Source organism: Oncorhynchus nerka, linkage group LG12, assembly GCF_034236695.1.
Source record: "Oncorhynchus nerka isolate Pitt River linkage group LG12, Oner_Uvic_2.0, whole genome shotgun sequence".
NCBI lineage: Eukaryota > Metazoa > Chordata > Actinopteri > Salmoniformes > Salmonidae > Oncorhynchus > Oncorhynchus nerka.
The window spans coordinates 3261296-3277541 of NC_088407.1; the positions used below are offsets into that span (position 1 = coordinate 3261296).

The window sequence follows — 16246 nt, forward strand, 5'->3', positions numbered from 1 at the left end:
GTCTGTCTGTCTATGTTCCTGTCTGTCTGTCTGTGTTCCTGTCTGTCTCTGTTCCTCTATATCTGTCTGTCTGTGTTCCTGTCTGTCTGTCTGTCTGTCTGTCTGTCTGTCTGTCTGTCTGTCTATGTTCCTGTGTATCTGTCTGTCTGTCTTTCTGTCTGTGTTCTTGTCCGTCTGTCTGTGTTCCTGAATATCTGTCTGTCTATGTTCCTGTCTGTCTATGTTCCTGTCTGTCTGTCTGTATGTCTATGTTCCTGTGTATCTGTCTGTCTGTGTCTGTCTGTCTGTCTGTCTGTCTGTGTTCCTGTGTATCTGTCTGTGTCCGTCTGTCTATGTACCTGTCTTCATGTTCTAGTAACCATAATACATCATATTTTATCTGCTCTGTCTTCAGAAAACGTCAAAATGGAGAAGGGTGAGTTGCACAACTGCATGTATATCATTGATTTAAGTGAAAACACTTTCCTTGAAAATATATACGGTATGATTCTCATGATTCAATTATTATTTAAGTGAAAAGGTCAGAATAGAGAGGATTCTAGTACCCATAATACATCATGTTTTATCTTCTGTCTACAGAGGAGGTCAGAATAGAGAGGATGTAGTCTGTCTTCATGTTCTAGTACCCATAATACATCATGTTTTATCTACTGTCTACAGAGGAGGTCAGAATAGAGAGGATGTAGTCTGTCTTCATGTTCTGGTACCCATAATACATCATGTTTTACCTACTGTGTACAGAGGAGGTCAGAATAGAGGATGTAGTCTGTCTTCATGTTCTAGTACCCATAATACATCATGTTTTATCTTCTGTCTACAGAGCTGCTCAGAAAAGAGAACGGTAAGTCTGTGCTTCCACAACTACATGTATTTCATTTATTTAAGTGAAAACACTTTCCTTAAAAAATATCTACACTCTATATTACACAGGTTAACTACACTATATATTACACTGGCTAACTACACTATATATTACACTGGTTGTAAGGGTTTTCTTTTGGTGAAAGAGAGGCGGACCAAAATGCAGCGTGGTGGTTATTCATGTTTTTAATAAAGACGACTATACATGAACAGACTATACAAAACAAGAAAAGTGAAAACCTAAACAGTCCTATCTGGTGCAAACACAGAGACAGGAACAATCACCCACAAAACCCAACACAAAACAGGCTACCTAAATATGGTTCCCAATCAGAGACAATGACTAACACCTGCCTCTGATTGAGAACCATATCAGGCCAAACATAGAAATAGACAAACCAGACACACAACATAGAATGCCCACCCAGATCACGTCCTGACCAACACTAAAACAAGGAAAACACATACGAACGATGGACAGAACGTGACAGAATCCCCCCCCCAAGGTGCGGACTCCGAACGCACAACCTAATCCTATAGGGGAGGGTCTGGGTGGGCATCTGTCCACGGTGGCGGCTCTGGCGCTGGACGTGGACCCCACTCCATAATTGTCTTAGTCCACCTCCGTAGTGTCCCTTGAGTGGCGACCCTCGCCACTAACCTTGGCCTAGGAAACCTAACAACGGGCCCCACTGGACTGAGGTAGCTCAGGACCGAGGGGAAGCTCGGGACCGAGGGGAAGCTCGGGACCGAGGGGAAGCTCGGGAGTGAGGAAGCTCGGGAGTGAGAGGAAGCTCGGGAGTGAGAGGAAGCTCAGGCAGGTTGATGGATCTACCAGATCCTGGCTGGCTGGTGGTTCCGGCAGATCCTGGCTGACTGGCACTTCTGGCGGATCCTGGCTGACTGGCGGATCCTGGCTGACTGGCGGATCCTGGCTGACTGGCGGATCCTGGCTGACTGGCGGATCCTGGCTGAATGGCGGATCTAACTGATCCTGGCAGACTGGCGGATCCTGGCTGAATGGCGGATCTAACTGATCCTGGCTGACTGGCAGATCCTGGCCGACTGGCAGATCCTGGCCGACTGGCAGTTCTGGCAGACTGGCGGATCCTGGCAGACTGGCGGATCCTGGCTGACTGGCAGATCCTGGCCGACTGGCAGATCTGACAGAGCCTGGCAGACTGGCGGATCATGGCAGACTGGCGGATCATGGCAGACTGGCGGATCTGGGCAGACTGGCGGCGCTGGGCAGACTGGCGGCGCTGGGCAGACTGGCGGCACTGGCGGCACTGGCGGCACTGGGCAGACTGGCGGCACTGGCGGCGCTGGGCAGACTGGCGGCACTGGCGGCGCTGGGCAGACTGGCGGCACTGGCGGCGCTGGGCAGACTGGCGGCGCTGGGCAGACTGGCGGCGCTGGCGGCGCTGGGCACACGGGTAGCTCAGACGGCTGTGGGCAGACTGGCGGCACTGGGCAGACTGGTAGCTCAGACGGCGCTGGGCAGACGGGTAGCTCAGACGGCGCTGGGCAGACGGGTAGCTCAGACGGCGCTGGGCAGACTGGAGAAAAAGGCTCTGGCAGCGCTGGACTGAGGAGCACTGGTGCCTCTGGAATGAGGGGCTTTGGCGCCTCTGGCATGAGGGGCAGTAGCTCTGACAGCGCCGGACAGGCGGGAGACTCTGGCTGCGCTGGAGAGGAGGAAGGCTCCGGCAGCGCTGGACAGGCGGGACGCACTGTAGGCCTGATGCGTGGTGCTGGCACTGGTTTGCCGTGCATACTATGCCAAGCCAACAGCTTTCTTTCTACTCTGTCCAATACATCCTCCACACTCTCAGACTCAGCACTCTGCTTCGCCGACAGCTCCAATTCCATCCATGGCTCTGCCCAGGGTCCTTTTCCGTCAAGGATCTCCTCCCAAGTCCATTTATCCAAATAGTGCAGCCTCTCCCACTGCTGCTGCTGCCTCTATTGCTTCTCCTGCTGCTGCTGCTGTTGCTCCTGCTGCACCTGTCGCTTCTCCTGCTGCTGCTGTTGCTGCTGCCTCTGTTTACCATGCCGCTTGGTCCTTGGTTGGTGGGTGATTCTGTAAGGGTTTTCTTCTGGTGAAAGAGAGGCTGACCAAAATGCAGCGTGGTGGTTATTCATGTTTTTAATAAAGACGACTATACATGAACAGACTATACAAAACAAGAAACGTGAAAACCTAAACAGTCCTATCTGGTGCAAACACAGAGACAGGAACAATCACCCACAAAACCCAACACAAAACAGGCTACCTAAATATGGTTCCCAATCAGAGACAATGACTAACACCTGCCTCTGATTGAGAACCATATCAGGCCAAACATAGAAATAGACAAACCCGACACACTACATAGAATGCCCACCCAGCTCACGTCCTGACCAACACTAAAACAAGGAAAACACATACGAACGATGGACAGAACGTGACACTGGTTAACTACACTATATATTACACTGGTTAACTACACTATATATTACACTGGTTAACTACACTATATATTACACTGATTAACTACACTATATGTTACACTGGTTAACTACACTATATATTACACTGGTTAACTACACTATATATTACACTGGTTAACTACACTATATATTACACTGATTAACTACACTATATATTACACTGGTTAACTACACTATATATTACACTGGTTAACTACACTATATATTACACTGGTTAACTACACTATATATTACACTGGTTAACTACACTATATATTACACTGATTAACTATACTATATATTACACTATATATTACACTGGTTAACTACACTATATATTACACTGGTTAACTACACTATATATTACACTGATTAACTATACTATATATTACACTATATATTACACTGGTTAACTACACTATATATTACACTGGTTAACTACACTATATATTACACTGGTTAACTACACTATATGTTACACTATATATTACACTGATTAACTACACTATATATTACACTGATTAACTACACTATATATTACACTGGTTAACTACACTATATATTACACTATATATTACACTGATTAACTACACTATATATTACACTGGTTAACTACACTATATATTACACTATATATTACACTGGTTAACTACACTATATGTTACACTATATATTACACTGATTAACTACACTATATATTACACTGGTTAACTACACTATATATTACACTGGTTAACTACACTATATATTACACTGGTTAACTACACTATATATTACACTGGTTAACTTCACTATATGTTACACTATATATTACACTGGTTAACTACACTATATATTACACTGGTTAACTACACTATATATTACACTGGTTAACTACACTATATGTTACACTATATATTACACTGGTTAACTACACTATATATTACACTGGTTAACTACACTATATATTACCCTGGTTAACTACACTATATATTACACTGGTTAACTACACTATATATTACACTGGTTAACTACACTATATATTACACTGATTAACTATACTATATATTACACTATATATTACACTGGTTAACTACACTATATATTACACTGGTTAACTATACTATATATTACACTGGTTAACTACACTATATATTACACTGATTAACTATACTATATATTACACTGGTTAACTACACTATATATTACACTGGTTAACTACACTATATATTACACTGGTTAACTACACTATATGTTACACTATATATTACACTGGTTAACTACACTATATATTACACTGGTTAACTACACTATATGTTACACTATATATTACACTGATTAACTACACTATATATTACACTGGTTAACTACACTATATATTACACTGGTTAACTACACTATATATTACACTATATATTACACTGGTTAACTACACTATATGTTACACTATATATTACACTGATTAACTACACTATATATTACACTGATTAACTACACTATATGTTACACTATATATTACACTGGTTAACTACACTATATATTACACTGGTTAACTACACTATATATTACACTATATATTACACTGGTTAACTACACTATATATTACACTGGTTAACTACACTATATGTTACACTATATATTACACTGATTAACTACACTATATATTACACTGGTTAACTACACTATATATTACACTGGTTAACTACACTATATATTACACTGGTTAACTACACTATATATTACACTGGTTAACTTCACTATATGTTACACTATATATTACACTGGTTAACTACACTATATATTACACTGGTTAACTACACTATATATTACACTGGTTAACTACACTATATGTTACACTATATATTACACTGGTTAACTACACTATATATTACACTGGTTAACTACACTATATATTACACTGATTAACTATACTATATATTACACTATATATTACACTGGTTAACTACACTATATATTACACTGGTTAACTATACTATATATTACACTGGTTAACTACACTATATATTACACTGATTAACTATACTATATATTACACTGGTTAACTACACTATATATTACACTGGTTAACTACACTATATATTACACTGGTTAACTACACTATATGTTACACTATATATTACACTGGTTAACTACACTATATATTACACTGGTTAACTACACTATATGTTACACTATATATTACACTGATTAACTACACTATATATTACACTGGTTAACTACACTATATATTACACTGGTTAACTACACTATATATTACACTATATATTACACTGATTAACTACACTATATGTTACACTATATATTACACTGGTTAACTACACTATATATTACACTGGTTAACTACACTATATATTACACTATATATTACACTGGTTAACTACACTATATGTTACACTATATATTACACTGATTAACTACACTATATATTACACTGGTTAACTACACTATATATTACACTGGTTAACTACACTATATATTACACTGGTTAACTACACTATATATTACACTGGTTAACTTCACTATATGTTACACTATATATTACACTGGTTAACTACACTATATATTACACTATATATTACACTGGTTAACTACACTATATATTACACTGGTTAACTACACTATATATTACACTGGTTAACTACACTATATATTACACTGGTTAACTACACTATATATTACACTGATTAACTACACTATATGTTACACTATATATTACACTGATTAACTACACTATATATTACACTGGTTAACTACACTATATATTTCACTGGTTAACTACACTATATATTACACTATATATTACACTGATTAACTACACTATATGTTACACTATATATTACACTGGTTAACTACACTATATATTACACTATATATTACACTGGTTAACTACACTATATATTACACTGGTTAACTACACTATATGTTACACTATATATTACACTGATTAACTACACTATATATTACACTGGTTAACTACACTATATATTACACTGGTTAACTACACTATATATTACACTATATATTACACTGGTTAACTACACTATATGTTACACTATATATTACACTGATTAACTACACTATATATTACACTGGTTAACTACACTATATGTTACACTATATATTACACTGGTTAACTACACTATATGTTACACTATATATTACACTGATTAACTGCACTATATATTACACTGGTTAACTACACTATATATTACACTGGTTAACTACACTATATATTACACTATATATTACACTGGTTAACTACACTATATGTTACACTATATATTACACTGATTAACTACACTATATATTACACTGGTTAACTACACTATATATTACACTATATATTACACTGGTTAACTACACTATATGTTACACTATATATTACACTGATTAACTACACTATATATTACACTGGTTAACTACACTATATGTTACACTATATATTACACTGATTAACTACACTATATATTACACTGGTTAACTACACTATATATTACACTGGTTAACTACACTATATATTACACTGGTTAACTACACTATATGTTACAATATATATTACACTGATTAACTACACTATATATTACACTGGTTAACTACACTATATATTTCACTGGTTAACTACACTATATATTACACTATATATTACACTGATTAACTACACTATATATTACACTGGTTAACTACACTATATGTTACACTATATATTACACTGATTAACTACACTATATATTACACTGGTTAACTACACTATATATTACACTATATATTACACTGGTTAACTACACTATATGTTACACTATATATTACACTGATTAACTACACTATATATTACACTGGTTAACTACACTATATATTACACTGGTTAACTACACTATATATTACACTGGTTAACTTCACTATATATTACACTGGTTAACTATACTATATATTACACTGGTTAACTACACTATATATTACACTGATTAACTACACTATATATTACACTGGTTAACTACACTATATATTACACTATATATTACACTGGTTAACTACACTATATATTACACTGGTTAACTACACTATATATTACACTATATATTACACTGGTTAACTACACTATATATTACACTGGTTAACTACACTATATGTTACACTATATATTACACTGGTTAACTACACTATATATTACACTGGTTAACTACACTATATGTTACACTATATATTACACTGATTAACTACACTATATATTACACTGGTTAACTACACTATATATTACACTGGTTAACTACACTATATATTACACTGGTTAACTACACTATATATTACACTGGTTAACTACACTATATATTACACTATATATTACACTGGTTAACTACACTATATATTACACTGGTTAACTACACTATATATTACACTGGTTAACTACACTATATATTACACTGATTAACTACACTATATATTACACTGGTTAACTACACTATATATTACACTATATATTACACTGATTAACTACACTATATATTACACTGGTTAACTACACTATATGTTACACTGGTTAACTACACTATATATTACACTATATATTACACTGATTAACTACACTATATATTACACTGGTTAACTACACTATATGTTACACTGATTAACTACACTATATATTACACTGGTTAACTACACTATATATTACACTATATATTACACTGGTTAACTACACTATATGTTACACTATATATTACACTGATTAACTACACTATATATTACACTGGTTAACTACACTATATATTACACTGGTTAACTACACTATATATTACACTGGTTAACTTCACTATATGTTACACTATATTTTACACTGGTTAAATACACTATATATTACACTGGTTAACTACACTATATATTACACTGGTTAACTACACTATATGTTACACTATATATTACACTGATTAACTACACTATATATTACACTGGTTAACTACACTATATATTACACTGGTTAACTACACTATATATTACACTATATATTACACTGATTAACTACACTATATATTACACTGGTTAACTACACTATATATTACACTATATATTACACTGGTTAACTACACTATATGTTACACTATATATTACACTGATTAACTACACTATATATTACACTGGTTAACTACACTATATATTACACTGGTTAACTACACTATATATTACACTGGTTAACTACACTATATATTACACTGGTTAACTTCACTATATGTTACACTATATATTACACTGGTTAACTACACTATATATTACACTGGTTAACTACACTATATGTTACACTATATATTACACTGGTTAACTACACTATATATTACACTGGTTAACTACACTATATATTACCCTGGTTAACTACACTATATATTACACTGGTTAACTACACTATATATTACACTGGTTAACTACACTATATATTACACTGATTAACTATACTATATATTACACTATATATTACACTGGTTAACTACACTATATATTACACTGGTTAACTATACTATATATTACACTGGTTAACTACACTATATATTACACTGATTAACTATACTATATATTACACTGGTTAACTACACTATATATTACACTGGTTAACTACACTATATATTACACTGGTTAACTACACTATATGTTACACTATATATTACACTGGTTAACTACACTATATATTACATTGGTTAACTACACTATATGTTACACTATATATTACACTGATTAACTACACTATATATTACACTGGTTAACTACACTATATATTACACTATATATTACACTGGTTAACTACACTATATATTACACTATATATTACACTGATTAACTACACTATATGTTACACTATATATTACACTGGTTAACTACACTATATATTACACTGGTTAACTACACTATATATTACACTATATATTACACTGGTTAACTACACTATATATTACACTGGTTAACTACACTATATGTTACACTATATATTACACTGATTAACTACACTATATATTACACTGGTTAAATACACTATATATTACACTGGTTAACTACACTATATATTACACTATATATTACACTGGTTAACTACACTATATGTTACACTATATATTACACTGATTAACTACACTATATATTACACTGGTTAACTACACTATATATTACACTGGTTAACTACACTATATATTACACTGGTTAACTACACTATATATTACACTGGTTAACTTCACTATATGTTACACTATATATTACACTGGTTAACTACACTATATGTTACAATATATATTACACTGATTAACTACACTATATATTACACTGGTTAACTACACTATATATTACACTGGTTAACTACACTATATATTACACTATATATTACACTGGTTAACTACACTATATGTTACACTATATATTACACTGATTAACTACACTATATATTACACTGGTTAACTACACTATATATTACACTGGTTAACTACACTATATATTACACTGGTTAACTACACTATATATTACACTGGTTAACTTCACTATATGTTACACTATATATTACACTGGTTAACTACACTATATATTACACTATATATTACACTGGTTAACTACACTATATATTACACTGGTTAACTACACTATATATTACACTGGTTAACTACACTATATATTACACTGGTTAACTACACTATATATTACACTGGTTAACTACACTATATGTTACAATATATAATACACTGATTAACTACACTATATATTACACTGGTTAACTACACTATATATTACACTGGTTAACTACACTATATATTACACTATATATTACACTGATTAACTACACTATATATTACACTGGTTAACTACACTATATGTTACACTATATATTACACTGATTAACTACACTATATATTACACTGGTTAACTACACTATATATTACACTATATATTACACTGGTTAACTACACTATATGTTACACTATATATTACACTGATTAACTACACTATATATTACACTGGTTAACTACACTATATATTACACTGGTTAACTACACTATATATTACACTGGTTAACTTCACTATATATTACACTGGTTAACTATACTATATATTACACTGGTTAACTACACTATATATTACACTGATTAACTACACTATATATTACACTGGTTAACTACACTATATATTACACTATATATTACACTGGTTAACTACACTATATATTACACTGGTTAACTACACTATATATTACACTATATATTACACTGGTTAACTACACTATATATTACACTGGTTAACTACACTATATGTTACACTATATATTACACTGGTTAACTACACTATATATTACACTGGTTAACTACACTATATGTTACACTATATATTACACTGATTAACTACACTATATATTACACTGGTTAACTACACTATATATTACACTGGTTAACTACACTATATATTACACTGGTTAACTACACTATATATTACACTGGTTAACTACACTATATATTACACTATATATTACACTGGTTAACTACACTATATATTACACTTGTTAACTACACTATATATTACACTGGTTAACTACACTATATATTACACTGATTAACTACACTATATATTACACTGGTTAACTACACTATATATTACACTATATATTACACTGATTAACTACACTATATATTACACTGGTTAACTACACTATATGTTACACTGGTTAACTACACTATATATTACACTATATATTACACTGATTAACTACACTATATATTACACTGGTTAACTACACTATATGTTACACTGATTAACTACACTATATATTACACTGGTTAACTACACTATATATTACACTATATATTACACTGGTTAACTACACTATATGTTACACTATATATTACACTGATTAACTACACTATATATTACACTGGTTAACTACACTATATATTACACTGGTTAACTACACTATATATTACACTGGTTAACTTCACTATATGTTACACTATATTTTACACTGGTTAAATACACTATATATTACACTGGTTAACTACACTATATATTACACTGGTTAACTACACTATATGTTACACTATATATTACACTGATTAACTACACTATATATTACACTGGTTAACTACACTATATATTACACTGGTTAACTACACTATATATTACACTATATATTACACTGATTAACTACACTATATATTACACTGGTTAACTACACTATATATTACACTATATATTACACTGGTTAACTACACTATATGTTACACTATATATTACACTGATTAACTACACTATATATTACACTGGTTAACTACACTGTATATTACACTGGTTAACTACACTATATATTACACTGGTTAACTACACTATATATTACACTGGTTAACTTCACTATATGTTACACTATATATTACACTGGTTAACTACACTATATATTACACTGGTTAACTACACTATATGTTACACTATATATTACACTGGTTAACTACACTATATATTACACTGGTTAACTACACTATATATTACCCTGGTTAACTACACTATATATTACACTGGTTAACTACACTATATATTACACTGGTTAACTACACTATATATTACACTGATTAACTATACTATATATTACACTATATATTACACTGGTTAACTACACTATATATTACACTGGTTAACTATACTATATATTACACTGGTTAACTACACTATATATTACACTGATTAACTATACTATATATTACACTGGTTAACTACACTATATATTACACTGGTTAACTACACTATATATTACACTGGTTAACTACACTATATGTTACACTATATATTACACTGGTTAACTACACTATATATTACACTGGTTAACTACACTATATGTTACACTATATATTACACTGATTAACTACACTATATATTACACTGGTTAACTACACTATATATAACACTATATATTACACTGGTTAACTACACTATATATTACACTATATATTACACTGATTAACTACACTATATGTTACACTATATATTACACTGGTTAACTACACTATATATTACACTGGTTAACTACACTATATATTACACTATATATTACACTGGTTAACTACACTATATATTACACTGGTTAACTACACTATATGTTACACTATATATTACACTGATTAACTACACTATATATTACACTGGTTAACTACACTATATATTACACTGGTTAACTACACTATATATTACACTATATATTACACTGGTTAACTACACTATATGTTACACTATATATTACACTGATTAACTACACTATATATTACACTGGTTAACTACACTATATATTACACTGGTTAACTACACTATATATTACACTGGTTAACTACACTATATATTACACTGGTTAACTTCACTATATGTTACACTATATATTACACTGGTTAACTACACTATATATTACACTATATATTACACTGGTTAACTACACTATATATTACACTGGTTAACTACACTATATATTACACTGGTTACATTTACATTTTACATTTAAGTCATTTAGCAGACGCTCTTATCCAGAGCGACTTACAAATTGGTGCATTCACCTTATGACATCCAGTGGAACAGTAGTGCATCTAAATCTTTTAAGGGGGAGGGGGGGTGAGAGGGATTACTTTATCCTATCCTAGGTATTCCTTAAAGAGGTGGGGTTTCAGGTGTCTCCGGAAGGTGGTGATTGACTCCGCTGTCCTGGCGTCGTGAGGGAGTTTGTTCCACCATTGGGGGCCAGAGCAGCGAACAGTTTTGACTGGGCTGAGCGGGAACTGTACTTCCTCAGTGGTAGGGAGGCGAGCAGGCCAGAGGTGGATGAACGCAGTGCCCTTGTTTGGGTGTAGGGCCTGATCAGAGCCTGGAGGTACTGAGGTGCCGTTCCCCTCACAGCTCCGTAGGCAAGCACCATGGTCTTGTAGCGGATGCGAGCTTCAACTGGAAGCCAGTGGAGGGAGCGGAGGAGCGGGTGACGTGAGAGAACTTGGGAAGGTTGAACACCAGACGTGCTGCGGCGTTCTGGATGAGTTGTAGGGGTTTAATGGCACAGGCAGGGAGCCCAGCCAACAGCGAGTTGCAGTAATCCAGACGGGAGATGACAAGTGCCTGGATTAGGACCTGCGCCGCTTCCTGTGTGAGGCAGGGTCGTACTCTGCGGATGTTGTAGAGCATGAACCTACAGGAACGGGCCACCGCCTTGATGTTAGTTGAGAACGACAGGGTGTTGTCCAGGATCACGCCAAGGTTCTTAGCGCTCTGGGAGGAGGACACAATGGAGTTGTCAACCGTGATGGCGAGATCATGGAACGGGCAGTCCTTCCCCGGGAGGAAGAGCAGCTCCGTCTTGCCGAGGTTCAGCTTGAGGTGGTGATCCGTCATCCACACGGATATGTCTGCCAGACATGCAGAGATGCGATTCGCCACCTGGTCATCAGAAGGGGGAAAGGAGAAGATTAATTGTGTGTCGTCTGCATAGCAATGATAGGAGAGACCATGTGAGGTTATGACAGAGCCAAGTGACTTGGTGTATAGCGAGAATAGGAGAGGGCCTAGAACAGAGCCCTGGGGGACACCAGTGGTGAGAGCACGTGGTGTGGAGACGGATTCTCGCCACGCCACCTGGTAGGAGCGACCTGTCAGGTAGGACGCAATCCAAGCGTGGGCCGCGCCGGAGATGCCCAACTCGGAGAGGGTGGAGAGGAGGATCTGATGGTTCACAGTATCGAAGGCAGCCGATAGGTCTAGAAGGATGAGAGCAGAGGAGAGAGAGTTAGCTTTAGCAGTGCGGAGCGCCTCCGTGATACAGAGAAGAGCAGTCTCAGTTGAATGACTAGTCTTGAAACCTGACTGATTTGGATCAAGAAGGTCATTCTGAGAGAGATAGCGGGAGAGCTGGCCAAGGACGGCACGTTCAAGAGTTTTGGAGAGAAAAGAAAGAAGGGATACTGGTCTGTAGTTGTTGACATCGGAGGGATCGAGTGTAGGTTTTTTCAGAAGGGGTGCAACTCTCGCTCTCTTGAAGACGGAGGGACGTAGCCAGCGGTCAGGGATGAGTTGATGAGCGAGGTGAGGTAAGGGAGAAGGTCTCCGGAAATGGTCTGGAGAAGAGAGGAGGGGATAGGGTCAAGCGGGCAGGTTGTTGGGCGGCCGGCCGTCACAAGACGCGAGATTTCATCTGGAGAGAGAGGGAGAAAGAGGTCAGAGCACAGGGTAGGGCAGTGTGAGCAGAACCAGCGGTGTCGTTTGACTTAGCAAACGAGGATCGGATGTCGTCGACCTTCTTTTCAAAATGGTTGACGAAGTCATCTGCAGAGAGGGAGGAGGGGGGAGGGGGAGGAGGATTCAGGAGGGAGGAGAAGGTTGCAAAGAGCTTCCTAGGGTTAGAGGCAGATGCTTGGAATTTAGAGTGGTAGAAAGTGGCTTTAGCAGCAGAGAGAGAAGAGGAAAATGTAGAGAGGAGGGAGTGAAAAGATGTCAGGTCCGCAGGGAGGCGAGTTTTCCTCCATTTCCGCTCGGCTGCCCGGAGCCCTGTTCTGTGAGCTCGCAATGAGTCGTCGAGCCACGGAGCGGGAGGGGAGGACCGAGCCGGCCTGGAGGATAGGGGACATAGAGAGTCAAAGGATGCAGAAAGGGAGGAGAGGAGGGTTGAGGAGGCAGAATCAGGAGATAGGTTGGAGAAGGTTTGAGCAGAGGGAAGAGATGATAGGATGGAAGAGGAGAGAGTAGCGGGGAGAGAGAGCGAAGGTTGGGACGGCGCGATACCATCCGAGTAGGGGCAGTGTGGGAAGTGTTGGATGAGAGCGAGAGGGAAAAGGATACAAGGTAGTGGTCGGAGACTTGGAGGAGTTGCAACGAGGTTAGTGGAAGAACAGCATCTAGTAAAGATGAGGTCGAGCGTATTTCCTGCCTTGTGAGTAGGGGGAAGGTGAGAGGGTGAAGTCAAAAGAGGAGAGGAGTGGAAAGAAGGAGGCAGAGAGGAATGAGTCAAAGGTAGGCGTGGGGAGGTTAAAGTCGCCCAGAACTGTGAGAGGTGAGCCGTCCTCAGGAAAGGAGCTTATCAAGGCATCAAGCTCATTGATGAACTCTCCGAGGGAACCTGGAGGGCGATAAATGATAAGGATGTTAAGCTTGAAAGGGCTGGTAACTGTGACAGCATGGAATTCAAAGGAGGCGATAGACAGATGGGTAAGGGGAGAAAGAGAGAATGACCACTTGGGAGAGATGAGGATCCCGGTGCCACCACCCCGCTGACCAGAAGCTCTCGGGGTGTGCGAGAACACGTGGGCAGACGAAGAGAGAGCAGTAGGAGTAGCAGTGTTGTCTGTGGTGATCCATGTTTCCGTCAGTGCCAAGAAGTCGAGGGACTGGAGGGAGACATAGGCTGAGATGAACTCTGCCTTGTTGGCCGCAGATCGGCAGTTCCAGAGGCTACCGGAGACCTGGAACTCCACGTGGGTCGTGCGCGCTGGGACCACCAGATTAGGGTGGCCGCGGCCACGCGGTGTGGAGCGTTTGTATGGTCTGTGCAGAGAGGAGAGAACAGGGATAGACAGACACATAGTTGACAGGCTACACAAGAGGCTACGCTAATGCAAAGGAGATTAGAATGACAAGTGGACTACACGTCTCGAGTGTTCAGGAAGTTAAGCTTACGTAGCAAGAATCTTATTGACTAAAATGATTAAAATGATACAGTACTGCTGAAGTAGGCTAGCTGGCAGAGGCTGCGTTGATGACTATGTTAACTACACTATATATTACACTGATTAACTACACTATATGTTACACTATATATTACACTGATTAACTACACTATATATTACACTGGTTAACTACACTATATGTTACACTATATATTACACTGATTAACTACACTATATATTACACTGGTTAACTACACTATATGTTACACTATATATTACACTGA

General features: G+C 36.8%; 1 long non-coding RNA gene across 1 annotated transcript in view; it reads left to right on the plus strand.

The window, feature by feature from the left end:
• Positions 1–394: 394 nt before the first annotated feature.
• LOC135574221 (uncharacterized) overlaps positions 395–16246 on the plus strand; it is a 70327-nt gene continuing 54475 nt past the window's right edge. Inside the window, exons 1-2 of the long non-coding RNA XR_010465245.1 lie at positions 395–415; positions 821–841. This is a non-coding gene — a long non-coding RNA (uncharacterized LOC135574221). The remainder of the gene's footprint in view (positions 416–820; positions 842–16246) is intronic.